The 23,805-nt window shown below is 39.8% G+C and overlaps 1 pseudogene; it reads right to left on the bottom strand.

Moving 5' to 3' along the window:
• Window positions 1-344: 344 nt before the first annotated feature.
• Window positions 345-23,216, bottom strand: LOC123425035 (annotated as a pseudogene).
• Between the last annotated feature and the right edge of the window lie 589 nt (window positions 23,217-23,805).

The raw sequence follows: 23,805 nt of genomic DNA, 5'->3' as shown, positions 1-23,805 counted from the left end.
GTAAGTTTCAAACAGAAAAGAGAAAGGTCCCCGGATCCAAGATGGGAGTCTGATATTTACATGCACAAGCTCTGTGTATATTCACTGTGCTCAAAGATCTACTGTTCCTCCTGATTGGTTGGAACTTGGAACTGATCTATTCTGTCCCTATAAGAGGCAGAGCTACTACCTTCACTACTACTGCCGATTGTGTTACCGCTACATTGTTCATCGTCCGTCGTTGGGTGGCCCAGGCTTACAACAGGGTCACGAGGCTGATTGTGTTGGGCACCTTGCCTGCGGCCGCGCAACGTTATAATGGTCGGGGCCCTCCTGGTCTTTATGATGGTTCAAGGCCTTTGATATCAGACGCCGCACAGGGAAGAGCTGAAGTTCCCGTGGTGGTGCTGCATAAGAGTGCTCCATGACTGCTGTGCTGGCTGTTGAAAGGGGAATACTTCGCTTGTGATTGGGAAAACCGTGCTGGCAGAGTAGGAAACAGGGTGAGGCGACCCAGAGGTACCATGGCCCCAACCTGGGTTGCCCGCGAGCCGCGTTCCTCTCCATTGTAACCTGTTTTTGGAGGAACGAACCAACTGTTCAGGTTACAATATAGGTATCACGTCACGTCTGTGATAAAATGGATTGATGCAATATAAAAATATTCCGGAATGATGATTTTGGGATGAGTCTTGCCTAGTTATCCTATGCATAAACGAAATACTAATTTGCTCTCCACAGGGTAATTCAAAACCATCATGTCCGTAAGAGAAAGAAAAACATAGTCACAAGACGACTGCAAGGAAGGAAACACAATTCTAGACACGATAGGCTTATATAATGAGATTCGTTCTTTCATGTGTTTGTACGAGGACATAATGAGATTCATTTTGCAGGGTGATATTCTCCTTTCGGAGAGACTCTAATTGTGAAAGCAGATCTCAAACTATTCGAGTGGTGTCAGTCAATATAGATGCTTTCCCATTGCTCTCCATGTCTTGCTTATGCAAAATGACATTGCATTCTGTCGATCAGAATAAAATGTATGTTCAATAGCAGACTTGGGTGATATCAGAAATCTAAGACCAATGAGTAAGATGCTAATGGCAAGCAGGGCAATACACATCAATTCACACTTTCTCTCTCAGGCTGGTTAACATCACAAGTTATCGGAGCTGAAGCTTGATAGATGGTAATTTGGTAAGTTCATCCACACTTTTACCAGCATAATTGAACATACATTCGGATGGATCTGCTAGGGAGTTCCTCTCAAGCATGGAATACGCTTGTTGGCCAGTCGCATGAGCATATAATACGTATGACTGTCCTGATATTCACGATGAAGTTAGTTAGGTTCATCTAAAGCATATGACATATTGTTGTAGTACTAATCCTAGTAGTATAAAATACTGAACGCTTCTCCCCACTGAACACGTTCTCAATTCTATTGCCATTGAGAATTAAGAAGTTGGTGCATATACTTCTCTATATTTATAAGTAACAGTTGTATATTTTTATAATAGTGTGTGAGATATTGGAGTAGACCAAAAAGTGGAAAGACTGAGGTTCCGGTTGTCTCCTACAATGGCAGTAATGTCTCACCACTCCACTAATCTTTGTCCCTCTAGTGGACAGTAGCATTAAAGGCATGCACTGGGGTTTCAGACGCGGTCACTTGTTATCTGCCAATCATTGTTGGGAAAATCTAAGAAGAAGCGCCCGCATCACATCACTTTCATACGGCGGCTTACAACGCGCATGCAAAAACCTTCTACCCCATGATAATATCATCGCATTAAATGCTTTTTTGAATTTTAAAAATGATTTATCTTACAGATTAATAATTTGATTGAAGATTCGTCTTCACCGTTAGGTTCGTCTCGACGAGACCTTTAAAATAAAATCCCATGTTGACATGTTTCGTTGATATTTTTTCGTCGTTCCTAGTTGCCACATTTATGTCATTATAGTTGTCATTTTACGGATGTACAGTTGTCACAAAAATTATGCATAGTTATCGGGACAACAATTTTTTACTTTTTAAGTATTGCAATGTTATGTGGAGCTAAAAAATGGTTATTAAAGCACTAACAATAAGCAAGTAAATGCATGAACCAGTAGAAGTACAATGAATCAAGTTTTTTATGGTGTATATCGACATTCTTAAAACCAGGTAACCAAGTTGATTTAATGTGAGAACTATGTGACAAATAATGTGACAAGTAAGTGATAATAATTTGGCAAATACCGACGAAAACAAAAGTTATCGAAACATATCGACATGGGATCTAGTTTTAAAGATCTTATCACGATAAAGTCAGTGGTGAAAACTGGTCATTAATTGAGATAACGGTTTGAGAGATAAATCTTTTTAAAATACAAAATCAAAATAATACGTAATGATGTCATGTTGCATGCATGCAAAAATGGATGGAAGGGAGCCGCCCCATGAGAAGACTAATATACGGCGCCCCTCCCTAGTGAAGTCCATCATTGTTTGAATAGGCTTGCTGCAGTTACATCCACCTTGCGACAACACGAACAAAGATTTCAAAACTTGGTAGCAAAGACAGTTGATCGCAGCATTCCTGCCTAGACGCGGTTGGTGAGGAGAGGGCAATGGATGAGGTATTGAAGGATTGTAGTGAGGAGTAGTAGGCGCTCAGACAAGGAGTGTAGGCAGGGAACGAGATCCTCTAACGTAGCAGAAAAGTACAGAGGGACGTCTTGAAGTATCACCCGTTCATCAGCCATCTAACGGCAGGAACTGCAAATGACGCATGCACGCCCAGCTACACAGGACACGGCCATGGTCAACTGCACCACACCATAGAGAATAAGCTTCCAGTTGCTATTTGTATATGAACAAATTTAGATGAAAAAAATTTCAGGTTGAAATAATAAAATACAACACCATCTCAAATCTCAATCTGTTTTCCCACACCCAATTTTGTAATTTACAACACCAGTTCATCTCCTCTTGGTCTGAAAGACTGAAACTTAGCTTCTACTAGTAAAACTTCAGACTTTAAGTTCAACCTCAACCTGTTAGTTGAGAAGCTAGGTTTCACGGCGGATGTGAGGACATGGCAGCAACGGGCCCCCTCCCTCTTGCTATGAAGCTCAGTTTCACGGCGGCATCGAGCACAAGCAATGGCGACGGCGAGCGGCGGAGGTTGATTTTTTTTACGAGGTTTGGCTTAGTTTATGGGCCGCACGGTTTTAGGCATTGCTGGGGTGCTTGCCAAGTTCCAACTTCCTGCCATCCGATGAGGCATCGACGGGTGCTAGACATCGACGTCCCTCTGCAGTACTTTTCTGCTACGTTAGAGGATCTCGTTCCGTAGGCAGAGGATATTGGTGGTGTGAAGCGCTTGCTGCCTTGTTGGAGCGAGAGGGGGCCTAGAGAGAAATCAAAACTGCCATCTACAAGGTCCCACCTATGGACCCAAATTTTGGAACCTTGACCGTACGGTCAGATCCTCTTTAGTTCAACTAAATAAACTAAATTTTCAGAATTCACGTTACTTCCAAAATTTTAGTTCATTTGCTTAACTAAATAGGGTCGGAGGAGTTCCAAATTTGCATGCCTAGTGTCGCCGGTTTGTCATGTCCATGTCGCCCAGTTGGTAGAGCATCAAGTTGTATGCCTAGTGTCTGCATGGCAAAGTTAGATTGACTTATCAAAGTGCTATTATTGTTAAAGTTATACTAGTTATTATTATAAGTACTATCTCCTTTCCGGTTTATAAGTCTTATGCGTATTTCTAGATCTATAATTTGATCAGCATAAAATAAGTTATATAGTCTAAAAATTGTACCATCAGAAAGTATATGATTTGAAGTTAATTTCTAGGGATATTTTTATTATGATATATAACTTGTATTACGCTTGTTCTATTTGTTAACCTAAATATACGTGTAAGCCTTAGAAACCAAAGGAGGTAGTACGTAGCACTTGACAGGATTTTACCTGTCCTAAGACTGCTACTGCCTACTGTAGTTCTTGAGAACCATGAAGTTAATACTTATATTTCCATTGCATATTACATATAGTCTACATGAGATATTTTTAAGTATAACAAAGTACAACTTATGTTGCAAAATGACCTGCTAAATTTGGTCCAGGGGAGTCTTCTTCATTGGTTCTGAAAAAATTGTTGTCGGCCAGTTCTTTGGTGACAAATTAGGAGGAAAGTTGCACATAGTTAACCAGGAGTACCCGAGGACTCCGGACTAAATGACGTAAGGCAACCAAAGAAGACCAGTTTGTAGATATTTGATCCTTCCCTTGACGTATAAACTAGAATGAGATCAAAATAGCGAAATTGACAGTTTAAGCAAGATGCAACATTGTCTATTCTCTTTCATGGTATATGTTGGGGTCCAACTACAATGCAGGTGGGGAAGACGGCGCGCAGACTGGAACTTTGCTTTCTCGAATACACAAGAAAAATGCTTCTCGTCCGATTTCATCCGAAACATTTCATACTTTCATGGCTACTGATTCGCGTCTGCTTAATGTAACATTTTGCATGCACCTTCCACCGGCATGCCACTTACTTGCCATAAATCACTCACTCTTGCATTAACCACCAAATGATGATGCAACAAGCGCCATATTGCTGATCTCTTGTTAAACCTCCTCAATTGCTAAAATGTGGTTTATTGCCACCTGGCTTGGCCCAGAGGCCCCCTGATCTTCTTCCGTTCGGGAAAAAATCATTTCGGGGTTTTTCTTTCGTTTGGACTCCGTTCCAAAATCAGATCTGAAAAGAGTCAAAAACACGGAAAAAACAGGAACTGGCACTTGGCACCGAATTAATAAGTTAGTCCCAAAAAGATATAAAAAGATACATAAAACATCCAAAGAAGACAAGATAACAGCATGAAACCATCAAAAATCATAGATAAGTTTGAGACGTATCATTCATCATGGGCATATATTTATATGTTTTGTCAATCGTGTTTGCTGACCTGATTGTATGCTTCCTCAAGATCCACTACCCTTAATTAAGAAAAATATAGGTTGAGTTTTGTTACTATTAGTATCGTCGTCATTCATGTAGATCTTGATTAGATTATCTCTATGATGTCGTTAGCCTAACCATTCTAAATTACTAATCTATAGATAACAAAGTACCTCGCCCCCTACGAGTGCTTGTGGTTAAGTTTTTCTAGTTTTCACATTAATTTCAAGCATCGTCGACTTATGTACAGACAAAAACATCATGATGATGTGCCATTCAAAGAAAATTAATGTGGCACGTTGCTTCATCATGGGCATATATTCATATGTTTTGTTAGTCGTGCTCGCTGACTTGGCAGTATGATTCCTTGAGATCCACTTCCCTTAATTAGGAGAAATATAGGTTGGGTTTTGTCACTATTAGTCATGCCGTCGTGCATGTAGATCTTGATTTAGATTATCTCTGATGATATCGTCGGCCTAACCGTCCTAAATTACTTAATCTATAGATAACAAAGTACCTCGTCCCCTCTTTACCCGTGGTTAAGTTTTCCAGGTTTTCACATTAACTTCAAACATCATCGACCTATGTATAGACACATACATCATGATCAGGTGCCAGTCCAAGCAAATTAATGTGGCGCACTAGTTCATCATGGGCATATATTCATATGTTTTGCCAGTCGTGCTTGCCAACCTAGCAGTATGCTTTCTCAAGATCCACTACCCTTAATTAATTAAAATATAGGTTGGGTTTTGTTACTATTAGTCTTGCCGTCATGCATGTAGATCTTGGTTTAGCTTATCATTGATGATGTCGTCAGCCTAACCGTTCTAAATTACTTAATCTATAGATAACAAAGTACCTCGCCCCCTACGTACCCGTGGTTATGTTTTTTTGGTTTTCACATTAATTTCAAGCATCGTCTGCCTATGTGTAGACACAAACATCGTGATGAGGTATCATTCCATGCAAATTAATGTGGCACATTCCTTCATCATGGGCATATATTCATATGTTTTGTTAGTCGTGTTTGCTGACCTTGCAATATACTTCCTCGAGATCCACTTCCCTTAATTAGGAAAAATATAGGTCAGATTTTGTTACTATTAGTCTCGTCGTGCATGTAGATCTTGATTTAAATTATCTCTGATGATGTCGTGGGTCGAACCGTTCTAATTACTTAATCTATAGATACCTCGCCCCCACCTTAATCTATGCTCAAACAGAAACTTTCTGATCTATTCAATCTCTATCAGAGGCAGATCACTACTACTGGTATGTTGTTCATCCTCGGTCCTAGGGAGGCCCAAGCTTACAATCCACGAGGCTGACTATATTGGGTACCTTGCCTACGGTCGGGCAACATGGCAATGGTTGGGGCCCCTGGGGATCATCTTGTGATGTTTTGAGGCCTTCGCTAACAGACGCCTCATCTTGGAAGAGCTTAAGTTCCCGTGGTGGTGCTGCATAGGGCGCGCTTGGATTGGGTCTATCTAGATACAAATGTATTTAATTTATAGATGTACCTTACCGGGCCAGTAGCAATTTCAAGTTGAAAGCAAAACGAAGGAGTGAGACGTGTATTATTTGCACGCGTATTGCTAAGCGAAACGGCATCCCAAACATGACCTAAGGGTGCTATGACTGTGAGGTTGGCTGCTTAAAGGGGAATACTGCGCTTGTGATAGTCTGTGATGACTGGAAAACCATGCTGGCAGAGTTAGAAACAGGGTGAGGCAACCTAGCGGTACCATAGCCCCAACTTGGGTTGCCTATGGCCCAGACAGTCAACTTATTTTGTAGCTCTAGAACTTGGTTGCGGAGCACACCGTTCTCATCTTGGAGTTCATTCCTCACTATTGTAACGTGTTTGTGGAAGAACAAACCAACTGCTCAGTTATGAAGGTATACTATTATATCATTCGTGATAAAATGCAGTGCAACAATGTAAAGATGTTCTGGAATGATGATTTTGGTCTTGCCTAGTTATCTAATGCATCATATAAGTGAAATAATTTGCAGACCATAAGGTCGATCATATACCAATTCAAAACCTCGCAACATATTTTTTCTTTATTTTACGAACAAGGAAACTGCGAAGAAGGAAATGCAATTCTAGCTAGAAACGACCTATATAAGGAAATCCATTCTTCAGGGAGATGTTCTCATTTCGGAGAGACTCTAATTGTGAAAGCAGATATCCAAGTATTCGAGTGCTGTCAGTCAATATGCATATTTTTCCATTGCTCTGCATGTTTGCTTCTGCAAAATTATGTTGCATTCGATTGATCAAAATAAAATGTATGTTTAATAACAGATTTGACTGATATCAGAAATATTTTATTTTGACCCACCACTTTGCAAAAAAAAAAAGTTCACAAAAAATGAAAAAATGTTCATGCCAATTTTAAAACAAGTTCATACATTTTGAAAAAAAAATGAAAGCCATTGATTTAAAAAAATAAGTTCACAGAGTTGAGAAATAGCTCACGAAATTTGGATAGAATTTCAATTTTTTGGAAAAAAATCACGAATTCAAAAAACATCACAAATACGCGAGTGTAGAGGTACTGCAATTTTTGAATCGTTCGTTTTTTCAAAAACAAAATCAAGAAACAATATATGTAAAAAATGAACATTAATTTGACAGCATTACTTAAAACTGACAAAAAAATTGGAATTCAAAAACTCCAAACCTTCCATGCAAACTTGTTTTTTGAAAATTATGAACATTTTTCGAAAGTGCTGAAAATTTAAAAAACTTAAAACAAAAAGGAAGCAGAAATAAAAATACAAATAAAAAAAATGTAACGCGACAAGCAGAAAGAAGAAAATCGATTCAAGCAAACTTTTAAATAGTTAGCAGAACCGTTTGGCTCGCACTGTGAGAACTCTCAAAGTTCTTAGGCCCCTCTCTCGTTGCTCGGGTTGTTCACCAACGTGACACCAACAATTAGCGACAAATAGGAATCATCGTGCACGTGCGGCTGACATGTGTTATCTACATGCTCAAGGTCGGCTCGTACCACTGACCGGCCTAGCTCATACCACTCAGTGCTCTCCAACTATGCTTCCTCTTGCATGATTCAAACGGTGTGATCTCGCCGTATAATGAGATAAAAAAATTTGGATTATGCAGAAGAGTTGCATGAATTTAGGGTTGAATATGGGCCTTGGCGAGCGGATTATAGGGAAGCTTTTATGACAGGCTCTTGTGTGGGTTTTTGTGTTTCTTTTTTGTTTTTTTACATTTTTATTTTATTATTTATTATTTGTTTTTTCTACTTGTCTTTACCGGTTTTCTTTTTTTTCTTTTTTCAAATACTGTTGAGTTTTCACAATACATGTATAAATGTTTCATATACACGTGTGACATTTTTTGATATACATTGAATATTTTTAAGTTCATGACTAATATCTTTTTTCCAGTTACATGTTTGGAAGATTTTCTTTCAATAAATGCTAAACATTCTCTAATAAATATTGAACATTTTTTTCAATATTACATGAACATTTGTTTATAGAAACTCAAGAATAATTGGATGAAGGGGCATATCAAGACGAGGCACGCAAATCTAACCTAAAACAACAGGTGGAGGATGGTGCATGACGTCGAGGTGAGGCAGTGATCTCGCAACAACTGAGGAGGATAGGGCATGCGGAGGCCCCAATCAAGTAATGTGGATCACATATCCGATTGAGAACGTCCAAGGGAGAGACAAAAGAGGAGCTGTCGGGCGCACCACCACGACGGTTGGAGCCTCGTGTCACAACCGGCGATGTGGGGAGGAAAGCGTGGGAGTTCTGGTTCGGAGATGGAAGGCACCTCCGCCGACGCCTTCAGCCGCACACGCCTTGCCCTGCGGCGACAACAAGAGGGGAAGGAGACGCTGGTGTCTAGTGTTTTGGATGGAGCGTTTTCTACAAGACAGTACTTCCAAATTGCCATTTTTTATACTTTGGGTCATACGCATACTTTTGAATTAGATAATGATGTTACAAAAACTTGTTTAAGGCTAGAATATACTCTTGTACTCGATACTCGAAAGGTTTATGCATAGTCTGCAAATTTGCATTTCATTTTAGAGCTTGTGATGTGCTAATCTTATGAGTTGGTTGAACATACAATTTATATGGCTGCCTTAGTTGTAGTATATAAGATTGCCCTTCTGCTGTTCTGTGTGACAAAGTCAGGTAGGTTCACCAAAGTTGCATGACCGTCCCAGGTCATAGTAGTATAAATAGTAGACAGTTCACTAGTTTAACCCATCCTATGTGAGCTACTTTATCGAGAACTGTGAAGTTGATACATGTATTTCCTTTGTGCGGTATACTCCTATAGAGTATGCTTGAGATATTGGAGTATAACAAAATACAACTTATGTTAGGAAATTGCGTTGTAAGTTGATCCTGCGAGTCTTGATTGGTTTTAACAGGATTCTTTCCGGTCAGAATTTTGACAGCAAATAAAGCTTCAGTTATTTCTATCTGTACGCGCCGATACAAAGCTGCACCAAGCTTTGGGGTACATGTAATCCAGTCCTGATGTGTAACTATCGAAAGTTTTGATGTGTTCACATGTAATCCAGTTGTCACACTGCTCCGTGTGTTTGCAGAGCGGACCTCTAGATCTTTTCAATAGGGTAGGTCCTAAAATATAGATTTTTTCTTTCACATGGATGCGCGTCCCTCAACGTCATTCGAAACAGAGTGTTCGCCAGGACCCTTTGCAAAGTATGTGATCAACAGTACTGAGGGCGGGCTTCTTCCAATGATCTGCCTCACCTGTAAAATGCTTGCCTTTCTTTCGATATTGGTGGTTGGTCGGAAGAAATCGATGATGTCCCAGGTACACATTTTTCTTGCATTTGTCCAAATATATACTTTCGGTGTCATCTAAACAGTGCGCGCATGTGTGGTATCCCTTGTTTGTCTCTCCTGAAAGGTTACTGAGAGCAGGCCAATCATTGATGGTTACAAACAACAACGCATGTAGGTCAAATTCCTGTTGTTTGTGCTCATCACATACACGTACACATTTTCCATTCCACAGCTGTAAAAGTTCTTCAACTAATTTGCCTTAGGTACACATCAATGTCGTTCCCGGTTGCTTAGGGTCTTGAATGAGCACTGACATCATAATAAACTTTCGCTTCATGTATAACCAAGGAGGAAGGTTATAGATACATAGAGTCACGAGCCAGTGCTATGATTGTTGTTCTGCTTCCCAAAAGGATTAATACCATCTGCACTTAAACCAAACCATACGTTCCTTACGTCACCTGCAAAGTCCACCCACCTTCTCTCGATTTTTATCCACTGTGACCCATCAGCGGGTGCTCTCAACTTCTCGTCTTTCTTACAGTCTTCCTTGTGCCATCGCATCAACTTGTCATGCTCTTTGTTTTTGAAAAAAACATTTCAACCATGGTATTATAGGAGCATATCACATCGCCTTTGCAGGAACCCTCTTCCTGGGGAGCTCGTCCTCAACATCACTAGGGTCATCTCGTCTGATCTTATACCGCAATGCACCGCATACCGGGCATGCGTTCAAATCCTCATACTCACAGCGGTAGAGGATGCAGTCATTAGGGCATGCATGTATCTTCTGCACATCCAATCCTAGAGGACAGAGAACCTTCTTTGTTTCGTACGTATTGTCATACAATTCATTATCCTTTGGAAGCTTCGTCTTCATTATTTTCAGTAGCTTTCCAAATTCCATATCAGATAAACCATTATCTGCCTTCCATTGCAGCAATTCTAGTGTGGTACCGAGCTTTGTGTTGTCATCTTCGCAATTTGGGTACAACCCTTTTTGTGATCCTCTAACATGCGCTCGAACTTCAACTTCTCCCTTTCATTTTCGCATTCTCTCTATGCATCGACCATGACCCAGCGAAGATCATCATCGGGCACACCTTCTGGTGCTTCTTGATCTTCAGCTTCTCCCGTTGCAGTATCATCATATTTAGGGAACATAGGATCTGGATAGTTGTCATCATCCTCTTCTTGTTCATTGTCTTCCATCATAACCCATCTTTCTCCGTGTTTGGTCCAAACATAATAGTGGGGCATGGAACCCTTCTCAAGCAGGTGGACGTGAAGGGTTTTCGCGGAAGAGTAATCCTTCGTATTCTCACAGTTAACACATGGACAATACATAAAACCATTCTGCTTGGTTGCCTCGGCCACATCGAGAAAATTACACAAGCCCATAATCTACTCTGAAGTGCGTCGGTCACCATAATTCATTGGCGGTTCATCTGTATTATGAAATTAAGTATATAAAAAACTATTGCAGAACATCATGAATAGAGAAATGACCAAATTTATACAAATTTATCATCACACTAAAACCAATGTACAATAGTTATCAAATGTTATTACTGCAAAATAAATACATAAAGTTCATATAAAACAACATACAACTATGTAAAACATTTAAATGCAACAACAAATGTGATCAAAATCGCAACTAAGGTAACAATTGACCCAACATCATAATAATACCAAGCCTCTTTATTAATGACATATTTTCTAATATTCCTAATCTTCAAGCGCATTGCATCCATCTTCAAGTGCATTGCATCCATCTTAAACCGCATTGCATCCATCTTAAACCGCATTGCATCCATCTTGATCTTGTGATCATCGACGACATCGGCAACATGCAACTCCAATTCCATATTCTTCTCCTTAATTATTTTCAATTTTTTCTTCAAGTAATTGTTTTTTTTTTCAACTAAATTTAACCTCTCGACAAGAGGGTCAGTTGGAATTTCCGGTTCACAAACCTCCTAGATAAAAACAACCATGCCATGTTGGTCGGCATAATTGTTATAAACACTAAATGAAACAAATAGTTACAAAATAAAATATACCACGTCTGAATCATAGGCCGGACCAGGACCGACGTGGGCGGATACCAAAACCATCGCATTATATAATAACAAATAATAATAAAGGTAAGAAATTTATACAGGTATCTATCTAAATCATACAAGTAAAAAAAATATTTTAAAAAGAAGATAAGGACAAGAGGCTCACCACGGTGGTGCCGGCGACGACATCGGCGCGGGCGATCGACAACGGTGAGGACAGGGACGGGACGGCACCCTACACATGTGCAGACTCTAAGAATTTAATTTGAGCTAAAATTATGCATCTAAATCAAAAGAACTCCCACATACACTCCTACACTAAAACCCACAATCCACTCTACTTCTAGAGCATTTGAAATGAGCTAAACTAACAGTGAGAGATGAAAGGATGAAGTAGCTAACCTTTTAGAACACTTATGTAGTTGGTGCACCACCAAACCTAAACACTTGAGAAAAATGGAGCTTAGAGGTCGAGCTTGGAGAGGAAAAAGCTTAAGTGTTGCTCGGGCATTTCATCGAAGACCTCATGTGCATAGGAAGACAGAACAGAGCAGCACACACACCTCCCACCTTCTACGGTAAAAAAACAGAGGAGGCGGCAGGGGCGAGTATATATAGGCATCTCTTTGGTCCCGATTGGTGGCCAGAACCGGAACAGACTACTGATCTTTAGTCCCGGTTCCAGCCATCAACCGGGACTAAAGGTGCCACGCGAAGAGCAAGGACCATTGGTCCCGGTTCGTGTCTGGAACCGGGACCAAAGGGATGAAACGAACCGGGAACGTGGCCCGGCCGACGCCCTTGCCTCATGAACCGGGGCCGATGCATGCATTGGTCCCGGTTCGTAACAGAACGAGATTAAAGCCCTTTCATCGTGTGGACCAAAGCCCTATTTTTAACTAGTGTATTGCTATAATAGTTAGTGTGCTAGTATAAATTAGAAGAACTTCTCCACATTTAACCCATTGATAATTTCAAAGACGATGAGAATTAAGAAGTTGGTACATATGTATTTTCCTTTTTCGAAATCGGGAATGACCCCGGCCACTACATTATCATGATGCACACAGCCATAAGAAGTGGACACATATATATCATCATATTTTATAAAGTACTTCCTCCGTCCGAAAATACTTGTCATAGGATTGGTTGTATCTAGATTTATTTTAGTTTTAGAGATATCCATTTTTATTTATTTTTGTGATAAATAATTCCGGATTGAGGAAGTATGAGATATTGGAGTAAACCAAAAGATAAAAAGGCTTGGTGTTGGAGTTGTCTCCTGCGGTTGCATGAACGCCTCCTCTTTCCAATGTGCTTTGGCTCACCGGTAAACCAAGGATGTTCCGTCGATCAATCGGCGCCTCGAGGGAAATTAGGCAAATAGCCTTCCCGATACTTGGTGAAGACCACTATTCCCTACAATTATGAGGCTGGTTACTACTTCCTCCGTTCCTAAATATTAGTCTTTTTAAAGATTTTACTAGAAGTCTACATATGAAGCAAAATGAATGAATCTATATTTTAAAGTACTCCCTCTGTCTCAAAATAACTGTCTTAACTTTGTACTAGCTCTAGTATAAATTTGTATCAAGCTTAAGACACTTATTTTAAAACGGAGGGAGTATGTCTATATATCCGTATTTAGTCTTTTAATAAAACCTTTCAAAAAACTTATATTTAAAAACGGAGGAAGTAGTTCTGAAGAGTGATGCAATCAGGAAGCGGATGGAATGGCTTCAATCCAGATCCTAAGTTTCAAAAAGAAAAAGAAAAACATACCCAGGTCCAAGACGCGGTCCGGTATTTTCATGCAAAAGCCCGTGTACATATTCACTGTGCTCAAAGAGAAACTTCCTGAATCCTGATTGGTTGGAACTTATCTACGCAATCTCTATCAGAGGTAGAGCTACTAGTTTACGAGAGTGGCGTTTCTGCTCCCGGACTCATCTGCACCCGCGCGTTCATGAAAAAAATTTACTGGAAAAAAAGTAAAATATTCATTTTTTATTTGGTAGATATTTTGATGCGTGAGGAACGCATTAAATTTCAACTTATTTGTACATATGAGCAGTTCTCAGAAAAAAAGATAAATTGGGGTCTGTAAAAAAGGTTTACTGTTCACGAACCGTTCTGACCCGACTTGTCTTTTTTACCCATAGTTGTTCAGATGTCCAAATAAGTTGGAATTGGGTGCGGACCACGCGCACCAAAATATTTACCATACAAAATATTGGAATTTTTTTGAATTTTTCTAGTATTTGTTTTTAAGTTTTTTGTCAGCGGAAGCAGATGAGCCTCGGAGCAGACTTGGATTTTCGCTACTTTATTTACTACTGACGGTTGTGCTACCGCTACATTGTTCATTTTCCGTGCTCGGGAGGCCCAGGCTTGCATGCCATGATTGGGTACGGGAGTTCCTATACGGCGCTCCCATTCGCTCTCTTGACGCCTGCAGCGCCCCGTGCTGAGCCAGCCATGAACCATTTTGAATTATATGGAAAAAGATCAAAATTTGAAATAAGTTGTTCATTTTGAAAGAGAAGGTCACAAACCTGAAAAAAGTTCGTTGATTTTGAAAAAACGTTCATAAGATTTGAAAAATGTTCATCAAATTTGAGAAAGGTTCATCAATGTTGATAAAAAGTTCAGTGATTTTAAAAAACGTTCATCAAATTTGAAAAACAAGTTAATCATTTTCAAACAATATTTATAAAATCTGAAAAAAGTTTTCAAATTTGAACATAAGTTCATCAAATTTGGAAAAAGTTCATCAATTTTGACAAACACTTCATCTAATTGAAAAAAATCTTCACCATTTTTGAGTAAAATTCATCAATTTTGAAAAAAAAACTTCATCGATTTTGAAAAACAGTTCACCTAATTAAAAAAAGTTCAAAAAAAGTTCATAATTTTTTTAAAAAAATCATCGATTTTGAAAAACATTTCATATAATTTAAAAAAATTCACAGACCTTTAAAAAGTTCATCTATTTTAAAAAAACAATCATCCATTTCGAAAAAAAAATCATCTAATTGAAAAAAAGTTCACCGGTTTCAAAAAAGTTCACAAAAAACCGAAAAAAATCATCCATTTTAAAAAAGGTTCACGCATTTTGGGAAAAAGTTTGTCAAGTTAAAAAAGAAACTTTACGAATTTGACACAAAACCGCTTATTTAAGAAAACAAAAAAAGAAAAGGGAAATAAAAAATTAAAAACCAAATAAAAAAGTCCAAAAATAATTACAAGCAAACCCGGAATAAAAAACCCGAAGGGAAAGACCAAATAAAAGGAAAAGAGAAAACAAATGTACGTCAATGCTAAAACGGGAGAGGTTGCTCGTTCAAAACCTGATTGCCGTAACATTTTCTTTTTTAACCGAAAAAGGAGGATGTGTAAGTTGGCCGGCCCGAAGCACACCGAGCGGGGATTGATGATGGCGTCCGTTTGTAAAATTTGCCTATAACCGACGCCTGCAGCGCTAGGAAAAGCCGTTGGGTACCTTGCTTTGGGATCACACAATATGGTTGGCGGCCTCCTGGTCTTTTGATAGTTTAAGGCCTTTGATATTACACGCTGCATCTGGGAATAGCTTAAGAGCATCTCCAGCCATTGGAGCCCCGAAGAACATCATCAAACCAAAAAAAAATGATGTTTTGGGGGGTCAAATGCTTCATCCGATGATAATAGGGGTGCATCTTTACAATCACACCTCATCCCAATCAAAAATTTATAAGGGAAATAATGAAGTTGACCAACAAAAAAGACACGTGGGGAGACGTGAATCGCCGAAACTTCGCCGGCGCCCCAAGAGGCCCCAGCGCGCCGGGTTTCACGTGGGTATGACGGCGCTATTTTAACGTCATGGGGGGCGTTGGGGGCGTGGTTGGGCCGTTTTTCGGCCAAAAAGCGTCCCTGAACCTAATACCAAACCTTAAAAGATGTCCCGGGGGGGGGGGGGGGCATCCGGGGGCCGCGGCTGGAGATACTCCGCGGTGGTAGTTCATAAGAGTCCTCCATGACTGTTGGCTGCTGAAATTAAAGGGGAATACTTCACTTGTGATGGTCTGTAACTGAGTCAGGAAAGCTGTCCTGGCAGAGTGAGAAACAGCGTGAGGCAACCCAGAGTTACCATGGCCCCAAGCTGGGTTGCCTGCAAGCTGCATCGTCAGGTCATTTTGTAGCTTCAGAACTTGGTTGCGGACCACACCGTTCCATTCCTGCAGCTCATTCCTCTCCATTGCAATCTGTGTGTGAAAGAACAAACCAACTGCTCATATTTATGTTAAAATAGGGGTATAGTAGTAAGAAAATATATATCAGCTACAAAAATATTTATGTTAACATGTATTATTTTTATTTTTTCATGCTAAATTTTACGCAGTGAATCAATATGAACATAGGTATACCGGACATAATGTTTTAATGAAATGGTCATAAGAATACATGTCTGGCAAATTTAATACTCGAAAGTGTATGTATAGTTTGCAAATTTGCATTTTCATTTTAGAGCGTGTGGTGTGCTAATCTCATGAGAGTTGGTTGAACATACAAGTTATATGGATGTCCTAACTGTATGTATGTTGGCCCTTCTGCATGACAAATTCAGGTAGATTCACAAAAGTTGTATGACCGTTTCAGCCATAGTAGTTATCATAGATAGTAGTATAAATGCTAGGCACTTCACTCGTTAAACCCGTCCTATATAAGGTACTGTATTGAGAACAATGAAGTTGGTACATGTATTTTCTTTGTCTAGTACACACATATATATAGAGAGAGTATGCATGAAATATTGGAGTACAACAAAATATTAGGAAATTGCGTTGTATATTGATCGAGGGAGTCATTACTGGTTGTAACGGGATACTTTCCAATCAGAATTTTGACGGCAGGTAAAACTTCAGTTATTTCTATCTGTATGCGCTGATACAAAGCTGGACCAAGCTTGTGGATCGTTTATTGCCCAAGGAAAGGATAATTGTGATTGTATGTAAGAGGCAGAAGAGCAGGTGGACTGATCGAACCCTATCGAATGTGTACAGAGGCGACCTCTTTCTTGACGTTGGCTGCGGTGTACAATGAATGTGTACAGAGGTTCCACCTGGTCTGAATTGTCTGGTTTCTCGTCATACAAAAGCATTGCGGCTGGAAGGAAACGCAAGGTGCATGCAGTTGAAGTCAAGTCCCGTGCTGCAAGTATTTTCAATTTCCTTCAGTTAGCTAGCTCTGAATAATACAGTTGTACACTTGTTCACAAAGCAGTAGCTTCAGGCCGAGTCATTTTTCTGTTTGCGGCACGATTAGCGGATCACTTAGGTTAGTGGTTGGTCACGATTTGTGTGTGGGATGGCGCGTGATAGAAGGATCGTGGGCGGTCTTATCGGGCAGTCTGTTGGGGATTGCTCTGCCTTCTGAAATAAAAAAAGTACTCCATCTGTTCTAAAATAAGTGACTCAAAAACGAAAATGCTAAACCTACTAAATCCTACTTACTAGATCCTACTTACGTTTACTAAACCTTTCAACTAATCTAAACATGTCCCCTCTGATTTTCAGGGGTGGGTGGGCCTCATCCTCATCTTAATCCAATCAATGATTGCCAAGTCAGACTATCCCGTAAATTTACGTAGATGTAGCATTGCTCACTCAAAAATGACTCAGTTTTGAGTCATTTATTTTGAGACGGAGGGAGTACAAAAAGGACGAAGTTAAGAGGTCGCAAAAACCTCTTGTGTTCGTCTCTGTGTGTTCATCTCTTCCACTGTCGCCTGACTGAGTGTTTAGTCAGCTATTTTGTGCATGATACTGGCCTAAAAATCTGACACATGCTAGTCCATGAGCTTGCGGCTGCTGCTAAAAACAAAGGTAACCAGATGCTAATTGCCGATTTCCCAGCAAACCCGTAGCATGTGATGATGAGAGGATGTATCAGGCAGCCGGAGTAATTTGCTTACTCTGTAATCCTCAAAATGAAAAAGAAAGTTGCTGGATCGATTTGGCTGGAGACCCTCACGTACGGAAAGCTAGCTAATTCATGCAAAAATACGCACCCGAACTAGCGATTGATGACAGCACGACCGTGTTCACCGGGGGTTTTATTGTTTTTCTTTTGTCTGAGTTGCTTACACCGGTGTTTCTAATTTGCTTACAGATGTTTCAACTTACTTTTCTCCGCCCGTAACGTGTTCTTTCTTTGGGAACCCATCTTTGTTCTGTTTCTGATTATATTACATGAATATTAACCACCTCAGGTGGGTGGTTAAGCCAAATATGCCGACCTCATACAGCTGCGAGCTCAAGGAATGAGTTTCACCATTCGTGGTCCTTCGCTAAAGAATGACCTCGATACTCACGACGCTGCAGTGCCTGCTTGCAAATTTGAAACCTCCAGAGTGCCCTCCTTCTTTTATTTTTGCGGGTAACCTCCAGGGTACCCTCTCCGACCCTACTAAGTTCAACTAAATGCATTGAATTTTCAGAATTGACCTCACTTTTGAAAAAGCAATTCATTTGCTTGAGCTACGAAGGCTCGGAGGGAGGCTTCAAATTTGCATCCCTGCCGACTCTCCCCGGCTTCGGACGGGGCGACGCTTTGGACTGTTGGAGAAGCAAAATAAGCACACGTAGGTGCGAAGACATGCACTTCATTTTTCCGCGTTTATATCAACTCTCTCATGGGCCCATCTCCATGACTGTATTTATTTCATATTATAGTTATTTTAGAAAAAAGTATCACAAAAATATGACGTGAAATTAAATAATACTAGTTAAATGCCCGTACGTTGTCACAGGACAACATAATAATGCGACGTTGATGTCCTTATGTGGGTTCAATCTCGATCCACTCCTTTTGCTCAAGATCTGCTCCTATTGCTCTACTTCACACCATATAGTTTCACTTTAACATGATAAGCTCCCGCCTATGATGCTACGACAAAAGTAAACCCGCATTGTCGCTAGGGACAAGTGTATAGGTCTGTTGTCAACAACTCAGTTTTTTCGCCCAGTGTTGTCATTACTGAAGCACTTTAGCTATCCCTATTTATGGAATCCTCAATATTACTACCACCAGAAAGGGAATGTGACCACTGTTTTAATATATTTTTTCTGAATCTTATTTCAATTTTTATTTTCGAAATAGAACAGTAGAATTCTAACACTACATAAGCAGCTTAATTTCACCACACTTCGCTTTCATGGACTTCACCCAAGCCCACACATCATTCTTCAGTAGAAGGTCGGTTTATATTCAAGTTTGTTCATGCAAATTTTAGAGAAAGTAATTTGAATATTAAATTGAAGGAGTGGCATTATCAAGGTTATTTAGGGTTTAGGGTATAGGAGGGGAGAAGGAGAGGCATGTGTACGTTTTCAACCTACAACAGATATCTGGATAACAAACCTGTATGAATGCAAACATGATATTGCATCTTAGTTTCGTGAACAACTATACCGGGTAATACAGAATACAACAGAAGAAAATTCAACTAAATGTAGAGGAAAAATAGAACCCACCTGCTGCTCTGGCCATCACATGCAAGCAGCAAAAACTATGCATAAACCAAGATGTGGTGGGCAACACAAGTAAGCAAATAAAAACCTATATTTTGCATAACCATGCATCAAAATCCAATTGCTAGAAAGGCAAATGTCATAGATCTTACACCTTGATCGAATAAGCTTCTCGCAAGAACAACCCTAATAAGGACCAAAAAAGAATTAACTAAAAGCATTATATATTAACAATTAAGCAACCACCAAACTTTAAAGGTTACAACTCTTGTCCAGTGAAACACCCTTTGCCGGACATAGCAGAACACTCGAACAATTTTGTTAAAGAAAAATAAAATCATATACAATTATTATATACAAAATCTAATCCATTGCCACCGCCTCCTCCCGTCCATTGCCACCGGCGGATCTCCTGTTGTCCGTTGCGTCATCATCCATTGTCCCACCGTCCGTTGCCACTTGTTGGCCCCTGCCATGGGAGAGAAGAACCTGGGGTGCACGGTGCAGCAGTAAGGGCAATGCAAAGGCACAAACAATATGATGTAGTTTCAATAAAAATATGCCGCATGCTGCAGAAGTCACAATTAATAGACATGACGTGGTGTTGGGAGGACTATTTTGTGTGCCTAAAGAACGTGTCCGCACTCTGCACTAATGAACATGATAGTTCATAACTTAGTATCAGCAGCGAATCAGATAGTAGATGTGTGTGTTTGTTCCAGTTCTGACAGTAAAATATGTTTTACTCGGCAAAGTGCACGTCTAATTTGCAGAAAGATTGGAAAACGTACCTGAGAGCAGAGGATGACCGCTAGCTCCATGGTTCAGGAAGAGCGTGAAGTGGCTGGTCAGGCACCGCCAGTTTGGCGCTTCCACTGCCACTCCTCTGCTCGAGTGTAGCCACCACGTTGGAAGACCACCGTATTGGAAGTGACCCACCGGCTGTCACCCTTGTTAAAGCCTGATTTTTTTGTTTGCAAGATTCTTGTATTCTTGTAAAAATAAATAGGAAGATTGTGTGATAACTTATAGTGAAAAGGCAAACCTAGAATCTCTAAGAACATGCAGATACTACTGGATTACTATGGTTGTTGAAGTCACAATGCAAATTAACTCACCTCTTTATTCGGTTGTTGTAGTTTTGAATCACATACTTCTCCATGCGCCATGTGATCTGGGTAGTTCAGAAGGAGGAAAATGTGAGCATATGTTCCAATGGGAGGACCACCATGAAAATTTATTTTGTGTATGCTTACTGGTAGATGCCGATGGTGGCTTTAATGCGAGCATATGCTTACCTATAGATGTCAATAGAAGCAATTTAGATGAAAAATAGATGGTGGAAATCAGGATTTACTTATGCAACTTGATTCAATCACACAACTTACATACTTGATGATATCAATTGTTGCCCAGACAAATCAAAACTGAAAAACTACTAAAAAAATAATTGGAAAATAATGAAAGTGGACATGAGTATTTGCTACTAATATATGAAAACCACATAAATAAAACTTAGATTACACCCCGAGAGTAATTGCAAACTGCAGATAAATATTTAACAGCTAGAATTTCAGCCGCAGCATCTTAACAATGAAAAATTAACAGACAAATTAGCAGCACACATGGAACTAAATCGACCAATCAGACATTAGGGGGGTGAAATCCTAATAACTGACCGCTGTGGGATGAATCGTTTGTGCGTGATAACGGATCAAAAGATGGCGCACTCAATGATACATGCGCAAGAGATGGGAATCATCATATACTCCCTCTGTTCCTAAATATAAGACATTTTAAATATTCCACAATAAACTATATACGGATGTATATATATAGACATATAATAGTGTATAAGTTCACTCATTTTACTGCGTATATAGTCTATAGTAAAACCTCTACAAGGTCTTTTATTTAAATACGGAGGGAGTATAGTTTAACTTGAACAAACCTCAACCATGAGGAAATAGGAGCACTGCTCCTTGCCTTGAGCGCCTGCTTGCTTTGGTTTAACACAAATTATCATGTTTTAGGATCAAAATATTGGTACCTGGAACAAAAAACAAAAAATGATAGGACGATGTAAGCGGCAACGTCTTAGGAGCAAAAAAAATCAGATCATGATAAGAGCTTCCTAGCAACACAATCATACCTACAAGGGGGGGGGTAATATTTTCTTCGACATACAAACTGAAGGCATGTTTTTAAAGTCAAGGCACATAGGAAATAGAGTGGAGGCACAATAATATACATGCATAATTAAGGGACCTCATATTTAAAGATCAATATAACTGGAAATAAGTTGATCACAACATTAGAAATCTAATGGTGCAGCCGCATGCAGCTATAGGACGTGATAGTGCACCAAATCATCTAGACATTTAATTAATCTACAGTTGTAAGCATTTATATTAGTAATTATGTGCAATCAGTCGATTACATATTCCACAATCCACATACAGGTCAAGTATAAAAATGATACCTCACTCGGACCATCATTTATAATTTCTAGTACATTCCTAGGGACGGCTAGGATCTACATATCCTCTTCCAGTATCCTCCAAGACCAAGAGAATACTGGTGGATTTCGTTGAGCACCTCCAGTACACAGCAAAGTAAGTAAATCCACCCATGGGGCATACCAACGGAATGAGCTTGGATTAACCTGACATGACGCTAGTCCAGTTACCTGGCTACTATGCTTGCACGCCACTTTGAGTTGATGGTTCTGCCTTCTCATGCTCTAGCTTTCCAAAAGCATGTAGTACGAATCAGCATGATCACCGTTACTCGGCAGTTCAGAAGCCATGTACCGCTGCAATAGATTTTATAGATAGCCAAGAAAGATTCAGTGCTTGCTTGTCATGGTAATTCTCAGAACAACATAAATTTTGTGATTGATTAACCGGACATGACGCTACAGGCCAAGGTTCTACAGAATCAGAGTAATGAAGGGATGATGTTCAGAGGCCACACCTTAAAGAAAGCCTCAAATACTTTGGGGGGTTGAACAAACACGCAACAGAAAGCCTCTCGGGGTAATGGTTCTGCAGGATATTCGCACTATCTCTGGCAGTCTTTACGGGGGTTATATTGGCCAGTGTCCATCCTGTGAAGTCTATCAACCACACCATTTTGTCTAGACCCTCAGCCCTCAGGCAGGCTGAGAACTGCATTCTCCAGGGTATATATAAGATACCGCAACTGCCCCTCATGAGATGACGTATTCTTAAAAAAAATTTCCTCAGGCCTGCTAACTGCCCTCCACTTGAGACTTTCTTCCAACATTTTCCGAGATTTGTCAACATTCCAGTTGCGTTCTTCGAGATACCTAGCCAAGCATGCTTCACTGCAATACTTCTCGCCACGGGCAGACATAGGCCCAAGTGCAGCTCTCAGTTCTTTGATCTTCTCACAGAAGATTGTTACATGAGAAAATAGCATATATGTTTAACCAAAGATGCAGATACCAAGGGTGGTTTTCTCTTTGATAAGAAGTAGTATGCACCGATATTCTCAGCTTACGGGGTATAACCGAACTGGAAACATCTAAAGAATTCATAAAAGAGCTCCTGTAGGTTCTGGTATGGAAGGGGGCTATGTTGTATCATACTATCAATGACAAGATACGTTTGTATCAAAGCACATGTAGAAAAGCTTATGTGGTCAGACATTTCACACTCCTAAAAATGCTACATTATGGGCTTTTGTGCAAAGCTGAATTTCATTTGATCTATGTAAGATTTGCATGGTAACAGTTTTACCGCGTAAACCAAACGTGACAAATTTTCAATTATTACCTTTGCTTGTCGCTGCTCAGAATCATCTGAAATGAAATGAGAGGCCTGCTTCCTACGGAACATGATGTCTTCAACTTACCGAGGCTTCGACCTGCAGATGTGAAATGACGATAAATTAACACACATATTAGATGAGTAAATAATTGAATACAATTGTATTTTCTATTTGACTAAACGTGAAAATAAGTTCATCGTGACTTTTGAGAGGAAGTGGTTTCAAATCTGACAAAATTGACGTGAGTCAGAGGTCATGTAGTGAGATTATTAATATTATGTCTGGTTTTCTTTCTATTACAAGAGTTCGCAAATAACATTAGAAACGACAATTAAAATTGGACAAAAATAAACATGATGTAATTATATTTTTAGTCTTCTACAACAGAATGTTGTAGAATGAACAACATGAGTCGGCCATTTTGTGTGCCAATGCAAAGATTACCACACTCTTAGTGTAAGGTCTTACCATCCTGATAAGTCTGAATGAATCATAAGTAGACCACAAGTATTTGGACCCATTTGAGCAAGCATAAATAAGCCAATTTGCTCTACCTACTGCCTCTGTCTCTGAAAAAGGATGGGTGCATCTTCCGCTTATTTTCTGTCGCCCATCAATTGAGCGGGTCGGGCAGGGCGTCGTGCAGGTCGGCGAAGA

This window comes from Hordeum vulgare, chromosome 2H (assembly GCF_904849725.1).
Source record: "Hordeum vulgare subsp. vulgare chromosome 2H, MorexV3_pseudomolecules_assembly, whole genome shotgun sequence".
Taxonomy (NCBI): domain Eukaryota; kingdom Viridiplantae; phylum Streptophyta; class Magnoliopsida; order Poales; family Poaceae; genus Hordeum; species Hordeum vulgare.
This window is presented reverse-complemented; position numbering and strand designations above follow the sequence as displayed.